The 15,488-nt window shown below is 46.0% G+C and overlaps 1 pseudogene across 1 annotated transcript; it reads right to left on the reverse strand.

Moving 5' to 3' along the window:
* Window positions 1-1,955: 1,955 nt before the first annotated feature.
* On the reverse strand, window positions 1,956-3,040 carry LOC308513894 (actin-like protein 8; annotated as a pseudogene). Its single transcript has one exon. The product of its transcript is annotated as an actin-like protein 8 (transcript).
* Window positions 3,041-15,488: the final 12,448 nt, after the last annotated feature.

Below are 15,488 nucleotides of genomic sequence, written 5' to 3' on the forward strand. Positions count from 1 at the left end.
CTCCTAGTGAGTGAAACAGACAAGTCTGTTTCATAGAACCTGGGAGTTTTTATATTTGCTCCCAGCCCATCCCCATAAATAACCCCTCTACTCTACAGTTACATTTACATTCATGAAACTGCATAGGCAAAAGTTGAAGTTTCTTTTAGTAAGAATTTTGTGGCTGTGTATTCTATACAGTCCAAGCAAAAAGTAACTGAGGCAATTCAGAAGAAATCAGTTGTTTTGTGTTCTGTAATAAAAAATAATTACGTATTTTTATTTTTACTTTTAACTCTCTATTGTGTTTGAGTTTAGGCAGCCTATGGAAAATGATATTCACCCTGACTTTTACAAGTCAGCTTATCTTCTCCTATTACCTTTTGACGACCAAGGTTTACCAATTGAGGATGACAACAAGTTTTGTACCCAATTCTTTGCGGAGTACTTTAATATTTAATTCTATAATTTATTCTAAGTTTTCATTGTCATTTGTCCTCAAAACGCCATCACATGCTGGAAAATGTGACTTAACTTCATCCTTGTTTTAAGTAGCAATTGGTTAGAGTGTTAAAGATCTTAATGTATTCACAAAATCTTCAAAAATATAGTTGTGATTGGTTAACTAATTTCATATTCATAGGCTATAAGGAGAAACAAACTTCTGCTCTTCAAATTTAATTTCTGGATCCGCTCCTTCTCTTACCCCAGATGAAATATTGTGTAGCTTTTTCCATTGCTCTTGGGTAATAAATTAAGAGTACCTTTGTTTTGGCACTTAAAGTGATTTTTTAAAAAATCACATGACTATAGTCCAGTCCACTATAATAATCATTTTTATCCAATTCAAAGCTTTCCATTTGGGCTTTAGTTGGACCTGGATATCACTTTTTATCCCCCTTCCCCACTCACCTTCTCCCCTCTTCCCTCTCACTGTTGTTTCTAATCCTTGAAAGGTTGGATCAAGGGATAGAGAAAATGAAAGAAAGAGCTTTGGCATGGCATTGGTGGCCCAGAGAAGGCAGATGCTCAAAGCTAATTCTTTCTCTCAGGCAAGGCTATTGCTGGCGCCTCAGTAATCTAGGGACCTCAGGCTGCCAACACCTTGCCCTAGTCAGCTGTCTGATTAACACTGTCCCCTCGGAGGCCTTTTGGGCACCTACTCCTCTGTTAGAGTCACATTGTCTTTCCAGGTAGTCACTTGGCTTATTGGGTAAGATCCCTTCTCAGGTAACCCCAGGATGGCTCTTTTTGGGTCTACATCTGAGCTCCAAGAAACACCTTTTCCCACCATCAGTGGAAGTAAAGTTTGTCCCATTGCAGCCCTCCTTACTCTGCGACAAGACAAAGTGGTATCACCACAGCGACAGACTTTACACTTACAGTTCTTTTTTTTTTTTTTTTTTTGGTTCCAAACAAGTGGTTTATTTGCATTTATAAAACAAGACCCAGGGCATGGGGGAAGGGCACTCACTCCTCCTGGCCAGAGTGTGGAGGGTTAGAAACTTCAACTCACCCCAGCCTCACCCTCCCCGCCCCCGCCCCCCCCCCCACTACAAAATACTTCTCTCTTGCCCCAGTTAAAACCTACTCAACTAAAAGAATGGACAACCCAGGGAGACGCCAGTGAACAATAAGTGGCTATCATGGAGATGGCAGCTGGCCACTTCCATCCTAGTAACAGCCCACCCCTGGAGAAACTGCCCCGGGGGGCTTTGCAGGATGACACCCTGTCCTCCCATGGGTTGGATCCCATTTTTGAAACAAGATAAAACCCCAGAACTTTAAAACATCCCCCATGAGCTCAGAATTCCAACGCCAGCTAACCCCACCCGGGCCCAGTCCCTTTCACTGAAATTAATCCACCAGTGCCCATCTGATGAAAGCCGGGTCACCCCCCCCCCCCACCCCCATCCCCCCCCCCCCCCCGCACCACCACCCCACCACCCCCCGGGCAAGCCAACAGGCCACAGCTCCTATTTCTCATCGTACTCCTTCCTGGTCATCCACTCAGACTTGTAAGTAGACAGATGAGCCATAACAGATGCTCCCAGCCAGACGCTAAAGTTTCTCTTGCTATGACTCCACACGGAGGCATCCGTGCAGGAGGGATAATGCGGGGCCAACTCCAGGAACAGGCGCAGGGTGAAGCCCGGGTAGAGGGTGTTCCACCCCACAGGTGGTCACGTGGGACATGAGCTGGGGCGGTGTCGCAGGCGTCGATGGGATCCAGCACCGCCTGGGAGATGCTGGGCCTCTCCTGGTCGAACACCTGCGGGCTGAAGAACATCTCGGGGGCCAGCCGCTGCATGGGTGTCAGCTCCACGGAGGTGCCGTCCGGGAGCACGTAGGTGTTACTATCATCGTCGCCACTGGGCAGGTTCTGGCGGTAGTCCAGCGCCTCCACCAGATTCTGCGGCACGTAGCATTTGGTCATCTTAATGGCGTCAACTCTTTGCAGCTGAAACAGCTTGTTCACCTTGCCGTCTTCCTTGAAGAGGCTCTTGATGAGATAGGCGGAGAGATCCTGGCCGCCGAACTCCAGCATCTTCCCGGTGGGCCATATGGGACGGCCCAAGTGGAAAGGCTGGACTCGGGTCAGGCCGCAGCCGGAGTCGACCACCATGCCCGTCAGGAAGCCCGTGGCATACAGGGACATCTCCAGCTGGTCGGCCAGGAGGAGGGCAGGGACATCCAGTCACTCAAACATAATCTCCAGGGTCTTCTTTCGCTCCATAGGATCCTTCAGGGGGGACTCTGTGACCAATACGGGGGTGTCCTCTTGTATCAGCCTGTGCTTCTGCAGGACAAAGGACCAGATCTGCTCCACGCCCTCCCAGTTGAGGACACGGCCCCGCTGGATGGGGTAGCTAAAGGTGTCAGGGTGGAGAAGGTCAATGCCCAGACCCAAGCGCCGCTAGGCGGAGCTGGGGCCGGGGTTCTCCCTACAAGGCCTGTAGGTCACGATGCTCGGCAAGACCAACTGCGGCTCGTTCCAGCCCGAAAAGCTGGACTTCATGTAGCCAGACCCGTGGTCCATGACGACGGTTTGCTCGGTCATGGCCGAGGAAGGGCTGGGAGGGCTCTTCTGACGGGTGTTTGGCAAAGGCAGGCCACCAGAAATCGGACCTGGAGGATGCCACCAGAGCTGCTCATGAGTGTCTCACCAGGCACACCCCACTACAAAACTGCCTGCAAATGGGGTGCTGAGGGAGCCGCTGGGCGCTGCAGGAGCCTGTGAGCACATGGCAGCCAGGAAGTCCACTTACAGTTCTTAGTGGGTATCAGACACGAGTCCTTATAATTGTAAACTCCAGGGAGTATTTATAAGTCCTCGGAAATGTCCCCTTGAAGTCCTTGTTATTTTTGTTCAAGTACAATTCACAATATTTCCCAAAGAAATTCCCTGCTTTTTCCAGCTCAACTAGAAGGAAGCGATGCAGGCAGAGCCAACTTGGAGTCACCACTTTGTAAGTCCCACATGGGTGGTCTAGCACCTCATATTTTTATACTTTGCTAACTCCACCAAAACTAATGCAGAACGACCCCAGTTTTTCCCCCCTAAACCATGGGTGCACACACACATATACAGATGTATATATAAATGTTATTCTAGGATCTAAATCCAATATGACTAATAAAGGGGAGTCAAATCACAAATACCACACTAATGTTTCCAATGATTTCATTAAAGGAAGCTGGTTGTTAAACATGGCTATTATAAAATTTTAAATGATATAAACTTACAATTAAATAAATTATATATATATTTAAAAGGTAACAAATATTCATCATCACTTCCTAAAGTTTTAACTTCATTTTATTATTATCTCTGCTCTTGAGATTACTTGTCTACTGTATCTATGTGATAAAAATATTACATGATGTTGTGCCATGACACATTTCTTCCCAACTCTGCATTCATTGACCTCACTTTGGTAGTTTGAAATCAACTATGGTGAGAATATTTACACCAAGGAAACTGGCAAATGTAATATATCAGGTGCCACCCCTCTCCCCATCTTGTTGTTTAACACTTACCAATACACTGCTGCTTAGGATACACTCTTCAAAGATGTTAAGAACTAGCAAGAGAGCAGGGGCAGTCCAAGGTAAGGCAGTATATCTACACTAATAAAAGAGAAACATGCAAATTGACCATCCCTCTGCTATGCTCACCAGCCAATCAAAGTGATATGCAAATTAACCCAACAAAGATGGCAGTTAATTTGCATACACAGGCACAGAGTGAAGACTGAAGACAGCTAGAAGGAAGCCAAGCACTGCAGAAGGGAGTGAAGCAGTGGAGAAGGGAACGGAGCCGAGGCAGCGGACACAGGAGGGAGCAAGGCAGCAGAGAGGGGAGGGAGCCAAGGTGGCAGAGATGGGAGGGAAGCCCGCCTCGGCAGGCTTCGCTCCCTTCTCTGCTTCGCTTTCGCCTCAGGAAGCCCTATTCTTGCAGGAATAGGCCCAAGGAAGCCCTATTCTTTCAGGGATCTTCCTGCAACAGGCCTCTAGTCTATATATATAAAAAGCCAGCATCCGTAATGACCAGAGCAACCAATAACTGGTCACTATGATGCCCATTGTGGCCAGAGAACTGGCCTGATCACTGGGTGGGGCCAGCTGGCCAACCTCCTGTGGCCCCTCCCTCTGGCTGGTCCACCCTCCATCAGCCCGCCCCACCACGATAGGCCCGCAGCCCCTCCCTCATACTGGCCCCACCCCTGGTCATCCCCCCACCCTAATAGGGGGTGGGGCGCACTGGCCAACCTCCTTCAGCCCTTCCCCCTGGCCATTTCCACTCCCTATGTGCCCCCAGCACCCTGATTGGCCTGCAACCCCTCCTCCTGGACAGTCCGCCCCTGATCACCCCCCCCCCCCCCCCGCACACACACACACCCCAATAGGTTGGGCCTGCCAGCCAACCTCCTGCAGCCCTTCCCCCTTGCTGGCCCCTCCCCTGATGGGCCACCACCACCCTGATTGGCCTGCAGCCCTCCCCCTGCCCAGCCCCACCTCAGATCAGCGTCCCCACCCTGATCAGGGGCAGGGCCAGTTGGCCAACCACCCATGGCCCCTCCCCCAGGGCACTGGCCCCTGGTCGGCACCACCCACAGCCCCTCCCCATGGCCATCCCCACCCCTAATTGGCCCCCAGCCCAAATCAGGGGTGGGGCCTACCAGCCAATAGCCCACAGCCCCTCCCCCAAGCTGGCCTGGCCCTGATGGGGCCAGCTGGCCAACCTCCTGCTATCTCTTCCTGACAAGCCCAGCCCTGATCTGCCTCGATTGGGGCTGGGCCAGCCAGACCCCACCTGTGCATGAATTCATGCACTGGGCTTCTAGTTGCAATATAAAAGAGCTACCTTATAAGTGCTAACACTTCACAGGATCAATAGAGTCAGCATGTTCAAACAAAGTGTGTTTCTCTCTCCAATACCTGTAGTTCCTGAGAGATCAAATTTGTTTCTCTTCACAGGTATCCACCCTAAATACATTTTCAAGTAAAAGTCTGAGATTAGAGAAAGAAGCTCCTGCAGCTGCACATTCCTTGGCAGCCCACATTATAAATGCTTTTGCAAAAATGCCTCACCCAATTTTTTAAACTGTTTCGGGCTACATTTAATAGATGGCAAAAAAATAATGACTTTTAAATATGTCACTACACAATTAGACCACTAAAGCAACTGAGATACTTTGGGAAGCTTGAGTCCAGGAAAAAAAGACCTGCAGGGGAAAAAGTAACATATCTATAGGAAAAAGGTAAAACTTGAAGGTCAAAATTTGCATCTATACAGTCAAATTGAATAAATGTGAATGACACTGTAAAAGAAACAACCTCTCATTTCTCATTCAATAGCATACATTTGAGCATTAGATAATTTTTCCATCTTGTGGAAGAGCTAACAACGCTGTTATTTCTCAGAAGTGAGGAGAGGGCAAGGAATGCTCACTCTCTAAAAAGTGGTGTCTTTGTCACAAGTTTTAAAAAGAATGTTTTAGAAAGAAAATGTTGACATGATGGTTGTTGAAAATATAAGAGAGACTCTAAAGAGAATATTGCAAAAGAAAAACTATGAGAGCCCTAACCGGTTTGGCTCAGTGGACAGAGCATTGGTCTGTGGACTCAAGGGTCCTGGGTTTGATTCCGGTCAAGGGCATGTACCTTGATTGCAGGCACATCCCCAGTGGGGAGTGTGCAGGAGGCAGCTGATCGATGTTTCTCTCTCATCGATGTTTCTAACTCTCTATCCCTCTCCCTTCCTCTCTGTAAAAATTCAATAAAATATATTTTAAAAACAAACAAACAAAAAAACAAACTATGAGATATACAGAACCAGAGAGTTTCTGAATGGAGGTGCCTCCTTTATGAGCTTGACCTCCCTCCTGCCTGACACTGTTCTGGGCTCCCACACCTTTACCTTTAAACCTGGAAATACCTTTACATCTGCTCTACAGAGAATATTTCCCAGCATGCACCAGTGTAACCATATTGCTTATGGCCATCATCCTTTCTGATTTGTTGCCTTCTACACTGAACTGGTTGTTAAACATTTTGAATCTTACCTTCGGATAGCACTTTAATCTGACAAAGAACATTCATGTCCCACCATTTCAGATATGTTTCACAACTACTCTGTCAAGTAAAAAACACAAGTATAATATTATTGACTTCTCTTTAAAAATGAATGGACCCCACTCTCTGGGCCAATAGATGATGGAGCAGCATATAAAATCTGATGCTCCTATCTCCTGTCTATAGGTCCAGAAGAACCTAGTAGACAGAGTATGTATTAGTTTTCTGTTGCTCTATAACAAATTTCCACAAGTTTGGCAGCTTAAAACAACACCTATTTGCTACATCAGCTTCTGTAGATCAGAGTCCTCACATGGCAAATCTGGGTTTTTCCACTTAGTGTCTCATAGGGCTGAAGTCAAGGTGTGGGCCATGCTGTGGTTCTCATCTGGAGCTCAGCATCCTCTTCTAGCTCATGCAGATTGTTGGCAGGACTTAGTAACTGGAGGTTGTAGGACTGAGGTCCCTGCTTCTTCCCAACTGTTGACCAGGGGTCACTCTCAGCTCCTGGAGACTGCACAGCCTCACAACACCACAGTGTACTTACTCCTTCAAAGTTAGCAGGGACTCTCCCTGACTTCTGCCAAGACGGAGTCTTTGACACCATGATGTAATCACCAGAATGCCTATCCCATCATATTGACAGGTCCCAACCACACTCAGGAGAAGGGGGTTATATAGACTGTGGACATCAGAGGAGTGGGAATCTTGGGGGCCTTCTCACAATTCTGCCTACCACAGGCCATGAGCCTCCAACACACAAAGAGAACATCAACTCTCAGCTCTGCACTTACTAGCTTTGAGACTTAACTTCTCCAAGCTTCATGTTCCTCAAAATTAGGGCAATACTACTCACAGTGTTGTTGTGAGAAATAAAAGTGCTAACACCTGGACAGTGTTTTTGACATATGAACCAATAAATGTTTTCTCCTGCTTTTGCCACTGCAAGCCTGTGCATGCACCTACCATTGCATGCGGGTACACCAAGTTAGTTCAATATTTTCTGTTTCATAGTTACAAACCAGCCTGATAGTCAACCTTGTGCATTGACCAGGGAACACAGAAAGTGAAAAAAAAGAAAAGAAAATGGTTAGTTCATCATACTTATCCCATCCTTAGGACCTCCTGTATTAGATGCTTCTCATATTCTCTCATTAAGCCTAAAGACCTTGCACAGCAGGTATCACTATCCCCACTTAACAGAAAAGGAAATGGAGACCCCGGAACGGTTTCCTGTGGGCCTGCATGTACACAGTGAGTAAGCAGCAGAGCTCATGACTGGGGTGACTTGAGGACTTCAGCCTGTATAACAGGGTATCCCACCAAAGAGCCGCTGAGAAACCAAGACAGGGCGTGTGTGTGTGTGTGTGTGTGTGTGTGTGTGTGTGTGTGTGTGTGAGAGAGAGAGAGAGAGAGAGAGAGAGAGAGAGAGAGAGAGAGAGAGACTCATCAGGAAGGAATGCAAAGAATTTCCCCTCCCCTCAGGGAGATGTCTGGGACCCTTTACCCTCAACAGAGAGTGCACAGATTTAAAAAATGTTGCAAAGGGCCATTAACTCCTCTTGTGAGGCAAAAAGGACCTGAAAGAATATTCTGTGAATAAGAACTCAAAAGAGAGGGGCTGGAATTAGTGAGCGCAATCTGTTTCTCCCACTATTTAGTGCTATTTTCAAGGTTCAAAACAACCCTTTCATTGTTTTCATTGTTGCAATGTCATTATTTCCATATCTTTAAAGGCCTTGAAATATGAAACAAGATCAATGGCATAATTATTTAACTCTCAATTTTTAAAAAGTGCTGGACAAATCTTCCTACCCAGAGGATTATATGACAAATTAAAGCTTTTCATTGAAGAAAAGGTACATTCATTGAGAAAGATTATTCCAAAGCCCATTTAAAATGAGCAGAGACATGATCATTGACAAGGCAAAACTTATGCTGCAGAAATAATTCTTACTTTAGTTTAAAGATATTCTGAAAAGGGGAATGCAAACAGAGCAGTATTGGAAGGGATGCAGGTAACACTTTAATGGCCTAGCCATTTATTCTTGAGAAATGAAAGAAGGGAAGATAAACTACTAATGTTTTCTTTGAAATAAAAACTGCATCTCTCTAGCAATAAAAAGCCTCTATAAAAAGAAAAAGCAAAGATTGTTCAAAAAGATCTCAAAGTTATGGAATAAGGGATGGAAATCTTTGAAGCTGAAGGCTTCAGAGAAAAATATTTGGAGATAGATTATTACCATCTCTCCATCATTTCACCAACTGGGATAAAGTCAGAAAGAGCTTTTCAGCAGCTGGCTCACTTAAATCTCATTTATATGATTTGGCTCTGAAGAATAATATGTTGGATCTAAGAATTTTTTCATAAGCTGAAATGAGCACTTTATAATAAGGTAAAGTTTCGAGACCTTTGCTTGGGTACCAACATCTAATTCTGTAAGTACAAGACAGAGGACAGACCCATGAGTTAACAATAGTATGCAGTAAGCAGGGATTGTGTGCTATCCATCTCCATTTTCCCTTGTTCCTTAATGATAAAATCTGGATTTTATTTGGAGCAGCAATGTGCCTAGCTGAGACTATATTTTCCAGCCTCCTATAAAGAAAGGTTTGGCCAATGAGATATAAATAGAATTCCTTGCAAATAATGTAAAGACAACTATTTAAAAGGTATCGACTCATGTAAGAGGGGTGACTCTTTGCCTCTTTTCCCTCTTTCTACCTGGAACGTAGATGTAATGGCTGGATCTCTAGCAGCCACATTTTGACACTGATGATGGGCATGAGTAAGGGTGGCAGAGAAGGAAAACAAGGGAGCCCTGGGCCCCTGAAGACATCATTGAACCACTATACCAGCTCTGAGAGAATACGCCCTTAACTAGCTACCCCTCTAGTAGGGTGTCTGTTACTAGCAGAGAAACTCAATTCCTGATACTGGTCAGCAATACAATCGTATCTAATGAAGAGGAAATATGCTAATTGACCCTCACGCCGTTGCAAAGATAGTGGCGCCCACAGCCAATAAGGAGGGAATATGCTAATTGACTGTCCCACCCTCAAAGATGGCAGCACCCACAGCCAATAAGGAGGGAATATGCTAATTGACTGTCACGCCCACAAAGATGGCGGCACCCACAGCCAATAAGGAGGGAATATGCTGATTGACTGCCACACCCTCAAAGATGGTGGCGCCCACAGCCACAAGATGGCCGGCAGGGGAGAGCAGTTAGGGGCAACCAGGTTGGCAGGGGAGGGCAGTTGGGGACAACCGGGTTGGCAGGGGAGGGCAGTTAGGGGTGACTGGGCTGTCAGGGGAGGGCAGTTGGGGGTCATCAGGCCAGCAGGGGAGCAGTTAGGTGTCAATCAGGCTGGCAGGGGTGTGGTTAGGGGGTGATCGGCTGGCAGGCAGAAGTGGTTAAGGGCAATCAGGCAGGCAGGCAGGCAAGCGGTTGGGAGCCAGCAGTCCTGGATTGTGAGAGGCATGTCTGACTGCCCATAGGGATTGGGTCTAAACCAGCAGTCAGACATCCCACGAGGGGCCCAGATTGGAGAGGGTGCAGGCTGGGCTGAGGGACACCCCCCCCCCCCAATACACGATATTCATGCACCGGGCCTCTAGTCCTTTATAATAATGAGCTAATATGCAAATGGTCATCACACCCTCATGCCATCATGCTGTCACACCATAATCGTTCAGAAACTCAACCCTGGGGAGAGAGGAATGGGGACCAACCAGGCACAAATGAGCTTGCGAGAGAGGAAAAGGTACCATCCGGGCTGCAGCCTGGGAGAGGGATAAGCCGCCCACCCCAAGGTCCCAAGTGGGACGAGCCACCTGCCCTGCGGTCCTGGGTGCCAGAGGCTAGAGCTGTGGCCTGGGAGAGGAACAAGCCACCTGCCCCACGGTCCCGGGTACAAGCAGCTGCATCTGCACCTGTGGCCTGGGAGTGGGATAAGCCACCCACCCCGTGGTCCCAGGTGCCAGCGCCTGTAACTGTGGCCTGGGAGAGGGACAAGCTGCCCACCCCACAGTCCCAGGTGCCTGCAGCTGTGGCCTGGGTGAAGCTGCCCACCCATGGTTCCCTGTGGCTGTGGCCAGCCTGGGCAAAGCTGGCCCAGTTCCTGGGTGCCTGCGGCCAGCCAGAGGGAGGGAAGCCCGGGTCCCGGGTCCCGGGTCCCGGGTCCTGGGTGCCTGCAACCAGCCGGAGGAGGGAATCCTGGGTCCTGGGTGTGGGGCAAGGCAGTGGTGGTTAGGGGTGATCAGTCCAGCAGGGGAGAAGTTAAGGGTGATTAGGATAGTAGGGGAGAAGTTAGGGGTGATCAGGGAGGCAGGCAGAGGTGGTTAGGGGTGATCAGGCAGGCAGGCAGGCAGGCGATCAGTTAGGAGCCAGCGGTCCCAGATTGTGAGAAGCAGTCAGACATCCCCTAAGGGGTCCCAGATTGGAGAGGGTGCAGGCCGGGCTGAGAGACCATCCCCACCCCCCATCCCCCGTGCATGAATTTTGGCCCGCAGCACCTCCCTCTGGGCCTCTAGTGTAATTATAAAAATGGTCCAAATGATTTGAAACTGCATTTAGAAAGATTTTGTACCTGGGTAAGAGTATACAAAACAAGACAACAAAAAAACAGAACAACAGCCACAAGAATGGACTGGTGCCAGAATTTCCTTTTACCACAGACCCCTCAAAAGAGGCAAGAGTCATTTTTTTAAGGCCCTGGAGTGGGGCTGACTGACCCACAGTTGAGGAAATCAAAGGATAACGTGGACAGTCAAGATAGAAATGGCTGGCCTTGGGGAGGAGTAAGTTCTGCAAGCCTGGGAAGAGAATGGAGGGACTTGTCATCATCCATGGGATGTAACAGAATCTTAGAAAGAAATGCACTGAAGAAAGCTGGGCACCAGGCATCAAAGCTTTTATTCTAGTTTTGGCAAAGAATCTAATGCCCAAGCATGGAACGAACGTAAGGAGGACACCCTCCTGTCCTCACATGGATCATAGTGGACTGGGATAATGATACTTCATGGGAGATTCTGATTGTCTGAAGATAAGAGGCACATTCCTCAATTTTCAGCACCCACATAATACCTTCTCAATCTCAGTCCTACTCTATGTGATTTTATGAAGGCAATAATAAATGAGCAATAGTGACTTTTTCATAGTACGGTAAGGAAAGGATCAAAGTTAGATTTAATTTGATTTAGAAAAGTAAAATTACTTTCTTGCATCTGTGTGTGATAAAATAAAATTTCTAGTTTTACAGTGTTATCTTTTTTAAAAAGGGCAGTGATAGTTTTGCTTCGCTTTGGCCACAGCATTTCATGAGTGACAAAAGAGGACAATGGGATAGTGTGTCAAATACAACTGGCTGCCTCTAGTATCCATTACCCCTTCTTCTAAAGCAACATACCTCCAAGGGTTTCCTCTAAGGGCATATGGCTCCCTGGAAAACACCACATTTCTCAGTCTCTATTCCTTAGAGGTGCAGGCATGTCACTGAGTCTGATCAATGAGATATAAGCAGAAGTGGCAGTTCCCGGACTCCGGTCTGAAGGGGTAGCACTCACGTGCACTTGGTTCCTTCTGCCCCCTCCTCTATCCTTCTGCTTAGAACTTGGGTGCTCTCACTCCAACCTTGAGATAGAAGCCATGTACAGAAGAGCAATAAGCTAGTTAGATCCTGGGTGTCTGGTCTTGTGGAGGGCAATACTAGTCATAGATCACCCACCTGAAATTTTAGACAGAAAAATATACTCACACCTTATTTCAACCATTGTTGGTTAGTTTTCCAGTCCGTGGTAGCAAACCTAACTAATACTGAAGCTTGAGGAATTCACAGTATGTCAGAGTGTCCAAGGAGCTAAGTTTACTTAGCCTGCAGGAGAGATCACGCAGAAGGAAAAGGTGACTGTTTTTGAAAACTTGAAACTTCTTGCAGAAGAGAAATAAACCTTATTCCATGTGACTATGTGGAAGAAAATTCTAGAAAGACAGATAAGGACAAAATCTAGGATGCATTATGAGTATCGCTTTTGACTGAGGTGGGTGTCTGACCTGGACACACTCACTGGCTCTATTACCTGGTATGGCTGGTTAATTTAATGCAAACATTCCTTGGATTATAAACTCAATGAGGGCAATACACACTCAACTCCACCCACACACACATGCAGACTTCCCTGGGTACCTAGCAGGCACTGGATAAGGGTTTGTTAGGTGGAAGCAAGGACAAAGCAAAACTGAAAGGTGGAGGAGAGACCTTTGAAGGGCCAGAAGAGTGAGCTTTCAGGACAGATCCCCCCCTCCCCCCCCCCCCCCCCCCGCAGTAGAAAGCAGAATTTTATTGCTTTTAAAATTCAATCCTTTTTCTTGTTTGGTAAAGTCAAAGCAAAATTTACTTTAAAAAGTAAATGCTGGCAGGGGTGGCCATTATCGCATAACAGAAGAATGTGTGGGACAGTAATGATCCTAGGGAAGAGACAGGGAAATTCTCCATTTGCTTTTTTCAATGTGTCTGTACATTTGTGGAAATATCTAAGGAGAAATACACAAGGAAATATGGTATAAGACCTTCATCACTACTGCTTTCAGATATGTAGACATTTACCATATTTCTCTTATTCCCTTCAGCCACATTTCAAACCATGCCATCTTGATCCCATTCAGAAAATTTGAACTTTGCAAGTAAAACTATATCAGATGTTTTGCTCACAGATTTTTTTTTGTATTCCTTTTATCCCCAAAGCTTATTCAGGTGTGCCCTGCTTTAAGAAAGTCAAATACAGTATACTAAAACCCTAACTTGACAACATATAAATTAGGGGGTGAGAATTTACATTACAAAAAGATTCTGAATGTATCTTCTTGAAATAATGACAAACATATTGAAACTAAAGCCACTTGATTAAAATATATCTGAAATTATGATGCAACCCAATAGGAAAATACACAAATTTATTGGAGACATTCTTGTGATTAGGGCATCCATTGTTAATAGGAGTGATTAAATATCACTTAAGTCTAGCAATAAACAAAATCTATGACACACAGAACTATTGTACAAAGAGAGTTCTCCCTACATTATACTGAGGGGAGTTATTTTAAAATAAGATAGGCTTAAGGAAAATAATCACAGTAACAACACTGCTTTCCATGATGCTTTTTATATAGGCACCATTTGATTCAGGTATTTGGTCCTAGATTGATTATTCATTCATTCAATAAAAATGCCTAAAGCCCATTGCTCACAGCCCTAGGCTAGCAGCTGGGCATTCAAAGAATAAATCATGGAGGCACCTATTGGTTGTTCATTCACAGACACATAATTGTAATTGTTTATGCTGAGTGTAGAAAAGTATTGCCAATCTAGAAATAAGCTTTCCAAAGAGGAGTTGTGGCTTGGGCTAGTTCTTATTCTTTGAAAATAGAGTAGGTTGATGCATGGTCCTCTCCACCACTCCCCACCAGGCTACATGGGGCTTGGAAGAACAAGCCCAGTCCATAGGGTTTCCACTGTCTTCTATAGCAGCCGTGCTGGCATTGGGCAGTGGGTTTTGTTTTTTAGATTTTTGTTGTTTTTGGAGGGGCTTTCTTTTTCCTTTTTTTTTTTTGCCTTTGGATTATGCACTTGGCTTCGGTGGAGTAGTTGGAAAAGAATAAGGAGAAAAAGTAGCTTTTTTTAAAAAAAAACCAAAAAACCTTAGATGCATGATTTCTACTGATAGGAAAGAATAGACTTATCCAAAAGCTAGAAGGACCTAAAGACTTAAAATGACTACCATAAAACTTTGAGACAAACTTTCCTTATAATGGATTAGAGTTAGAAAATGGGAACCAGTGTTTCTTGATTACCTCCTATGTGTGGCATTGTTCTGGGAAAACTCACAAAAAATGTTCTGCAAGGTAGCAATGATGTGAATTACATTCCATTTCTACAGATATAGAAACCCAATCTTTGGTTAAAGCAATTGTTGAGATCTTAGAGTGAGAAAATAGCGGAATAAGACTGGGAACTGTGGTGTTTCCTGAAGCTGATAGTAGACTTTCTATTTCTAAAACTACAAAGAAAGGACTGGCCCTGGCTAGTTTTCTCAGTGGTTAGAGCATTGGCCCGCAGACTGGTCTCAGGTTTTGATTCCCAGTCAAGGGCACACACCTGGGTTGCAGGTTCTTCCTGCCCCAGGTCAGGGGCTCCTGCAGGAGGCAACCAATAGATGTGTCTCTCTCACATCGATGTTTCTCTCTCTCTCTCTCTCTCTCTCTCTCTCTCTCTCTCTCTCTCTCTCTCTTCCTCTCTCTCTCTCTCCCTGCACCTTCCACTTTTTCTAGAAATCAGTGGGGATAAAATATCCTCTGGTGAAGATTAACAACAACAACAACAAAGGACTGCTCTCTCCTTCATAATTCTTGAAGTCGGAACTGGCTAGAGAGACTCCATATGTCTTTTCATATGTTCCTAATCCAAAGAGTATTTATCTAGAGTAAGATCTTCAGACTGAGACCCAACTGATGCAAAGAGTATATAGATGAATGGGTTCAGCTGGAAGAGATTAAACCTTTGTCCATGGAAGAGTGGGAAGGAGAGTTGAAGCATCTGCCACCTTACCAAAACACCACTTGGTGAGCTTCCTGCAGGGAGGGGTTGGGCATGTGAGGGAAGTTGTCTGGGGTGCATCAGGGTGAGTGGGGCAGCGGACCTTAGCCTCGGTGGAGTGTGGGAGGGCAGGAGTGAGCTAAGCAGGGAACCTTGACAGGGAACAAAGTACCTTGTTCTGACTGATGAGTTTGGAAAGAGAAGCTAGGCGTGCACGGACCTTCCTCTTCATTTTATTTTCGGGAGCTACCAATCCATGAGAAGACAGCATATTGCTTTACTTTCTCATGTTATAGTTTTATAGGAGCAGGTCCACTCTTGGGGAAGGAGCTATG

This window comes from Myotis nattereri (assembly GCF_964212035.1).
Source record: "Myotis nattereri genome assembly, chromosome: 2".
NCBI lineage: Eukaryota > Metazoa > Chordata > Mammalia > Chiroptera > Vespertilionidae > Myotis > Myotis nattereri.